The 3,666-nt window shown below is 39.9% G+C and overlaps 1 protein-coding gene across 3 annotated transcripts in view; it reads left to right on the plus strand.

Annotated features, from left to right (window-relative positions):
- cacnb2a (calcium channel, voltage-dependent, beta 2a) overlaps positions 1 to 3,666 on the plus strand; it is a 69,177-nt gene that overhangs the window by 11,667 nt on the left and 53,844 nt on the right. The gene's annotated exons all lie outside the window — the stretch shown is intronic.

Here is a 3,666-nt window from a genome sequence, read left to right on the forward strand (position 1 = left end):
CACACACACACACACACACACACACACTCATATATGCATAAATACACCATTTTCATGCAGAGAGAAAATGCTTCAACACCCTAAGGCTCAGAAATAAAGTTTTGAGATGTGTTTTTATTTATTTATTGTCAGAAATTAGTTAAAATGTCATGCCCAAATGTTAGACAGAAGCACATTGGACAAAACGTTCTAAGCTCAGTGAGCCACAGCAGCCTTAGATTGACTAAAACAGTGATATGTCAATACAGAAAGGTCGGTGCATTTTAATAGTGTGAAGATATACTTCTCTAATGTGACATAATTACGTGGTATTACGGCTCAAATGTCAGTAGTTGCCACCAATGACACAAAGCTTGTATGCAGTTCAGCTACTGCAGAGCTCAAACAAGTAGTTGATTTACAGATTAATCAGCAGCTGATAATCGATTAATCAAAAAATAAAAGAAATATTCAGTACCAATATACCAATAAATGAAACAAAAAAAAAGCAGCCAATCCACACAATTTGGTGGTGGAGGGTGGGGGTGTGCCTTGACCAACTGCCACTTTGCTCATTTGAACGTCATAATGTCTCTCTCTCTCATGGGTGGGCCAAATTCTCTGGGCGGGGAGGTAACCTTGCTCCTTATGACCTCAGAAGGAGCAAGATTCCAGCTCGGTCCATTTGAGCTTTCTGCCTTTTCTCAAAAGCAGAGCAGGATACCCAGGGATCGGTTTACACCTATCACATTTCTAGCCACTGGGGGCTCATAGGCAGGCTGGGGGAACTCATATTAACGTTAAAAAAAACTCATAAAGGGAATTTTTCATGCCATGGGACCTTTAACTAACTTAAACGACAAACAAAAAGTTAATCTTTGAAACGAAAATACGAGTACTGCTCTAAGTGCGCCTTCACAGGCTGCAGGGTCTGCAGGAAAATCATGGTGCCAAGTTTGTCAAAAGTGAGGTAGGGAGAGGTAGAAAAGAATATATTATTATTGTCCACCATGACAAGTTGTCTGTTTAATTTCAGACAGTGAGCTGGATTAGCTGTTAATTTATTTGATCTGCTGGATCAATAGACTGAGATTAAAAATTATGTCTAATGGTTTGTTAGGTTGAAATGATGCTTTTGACATCATCTTGACTTTGCTGTCTCACAGAACGGTCTAATAACGTGTGAATGAAATTCTTTTCTTCAGAATGAGATTTTCATCCTTTGACTTTTCAGCGAATGAGTGCTTAAGGTTCTTGTTTCACAAAGTTAATATTAAATGTTTGGATGATTCAAATGTACGCTATACAAAAATGTGTTTTATGGGTAAATCGCTTACAAGAACACATTGTTTAAAAAAGCACAGATTCTACACAGATTGAGCCTTTTAATTTTGCTCTCAAAGTGCACCAGATTGATGTTAAACTTTAAAATGTATGGGGGGGGAAAAAGCACACCCCCGGACCCCCCTAGATGGTCAGGGGTCCGCTTAATCCTTCTCACTTTTTTTCACCCATGACCTGTTTGCATGCCTGGGGTTTGCAAGCTACAGTAGGCTGAATCAACCTTTAAAGTACAACTGGGCAAGCTTTAAATTTCACTGATGAGTGGATCAGTGTAGGACCAGCTGTTGAAACTCCACATTAGACAACCTAAGCCCCATGTGTAAGGTGTTTGCATGAAAACAAACCATTCAGTGTGGTGGAGTATCACTGGCAACACATGTTTGTGTTAAATTATTGTGGTCAAACTAAGCATGTTGAAATGAATGAGTACTGTTAAAATCAGAGTTTTAGCTCACAGAGGCCAGTCCAGTAACTACAGCCTGTACTGACCTTGAGAGGACCCCGGCTGACGTGACACGCCATTCCTTCTATGACACTCCTCTCACATGTTTCTAATATGGAGAACCAAACCACTGTTTTACGTCTGAAATGGGGTGGAACGTAATTCCGCTCTGGATGGAATGTGGAGACCCAGCCGGATGGGACTCCGTCTAACGGACTGAGTGGCCAGTCCCAGACACTCCTCACGGAAACTCCAGCTAATTGAAGACAGCCGGCCCTACTCCATTCCCCCATTGGCTTGCTAGGCTTTCCTGCTTGCCTTGATACAGCAGTGGTGGACAGTGCTTATATGTGAACCTAGCAGAGTCAATGAAATGCATGAAAGTTAATCATGAATAAAAGACTTAGAAGTATGTGGCACACCATGCAGTACAGTATACTTACTATTTTGCAGATGGCTTATAAATCTGTGTTTTTGTAATGCGTTAATTTGTCCTTGGTATTTAAAGCCTTTATCCCTGCAAATGTCCTAAACATCTTAGTATATTTGTGGCTGCGGTAAAAACAAGACTAAGAAGTCCACAACCATGTTAGCAGCTGTACATACTGAATAGGGCATACAAGGCAACTTTATTTATATAGCAGATTTCAAACACAGAGGCAATTCAAAGTGATTTACATAGGCAAAGAAAAGCATGAGACAATCAAAACAATAAGCAATACAACCAGAATAAAATCAATTAAGATAAATTAATATTGTGCAGGTAATAAACATAAACAAGTATTGGACAAATTAAAAAATATATATATTTCTGCCATTCAACTAATTAGATGCTGCAATATTTCATGTGTTGAGTGGAAACCTGACCTGCTGTTCTCCAGTTCTGAAGTCTTTACACTGGCTTCCTGTGTCTCAAAGAATTGATTTCAAAGTACTCTTGCTAGTTTGTAAATCCCTAACGGTTTAGGTCCAAAATACATTTCTGATCTGCTACTACACTATGACCCCCCCAGACCTCTCAGGTCATCTGGGACAGGTCTACTTTTGTCCCCAGAGTCAGAACTAAACAGGGTGAAGCAGCTTTCCGTTCTATGCTCCTCATATCTGGAATAAACTCCCAGAAACCTGTAGATCCGCGCTACTCTCAGTTCTTTTAAATCAAGGCTGAAGACCTTTCTTTTGATGCTGCCTTTCTTTAAATTAATGCTCATTTCTTCTTATGCTGCACTGTAACTTTTATCTTGTGTTTTATGTGTCCTAATGTTTCTATTTTGTTTTAACTGTCATTCATGTGTCTTATTGATTTTTAATGCTTATGACTTTAACTGTTTTTACTTGTGTTTTATCTGTTTAATGATTTTGGTAAAGCACTTTGAATTGCCTTGTGTTGCTGAAATGTGCTATACAAATAAAGCTGCCTTGCCTTGCCTTGCTGGTGTGCTAAAACTAGCACATAAAAAACGAGAAATGGCAGAGACTGGAGAATTACACAGAAGACTGTAATTATTCCTAGAAAATACTGAGCTTGTGTGTGCTAGTGGTGAGCTAATCTCCCATGGTGAAACCGTGACCTGGAATTCCCAGTTTTCCAGGCTTTGGGATTCACGCCCAGGGAGCAGTGTCGGGCCAGTACAGAGTAGACAACAGCAGGGTTTCCTTGGCAAAAGTTGTGCGTTCTTTCACTTTTCGAGAGAATATGGAAATGTCTGAAAACTGACCAGCTAATTGGCCACAGAGGCTTTTAGGAATGTCTCAGATTTAGGTGGATTTTTACTGCTTTTACATAAGATATTACCTCACCGTGGGACTGGAAAGTGTGATATATATATCTGTGAGGGCCTATGTATATGGGGCGCCGTTTGTAAAGCGGCTCGTGCTGAAAATAACAGCAACATTTTGTC

This window comes from Etheostoma spectabile, chromosome 22, assembly GCF_008692095.1.
Source record: "Etheostoma spectabile isolate EspeVRDwgs_2016 chromosome 22, UIUC_Espe_1.0, whole genome shotgun sequence".
Lineage (NCBI taxonomy): Eukaryota > Metazoa > Chordata > Actinopteri > Perciformes > Percidae > Etheostoma > Etheostoma spectabile.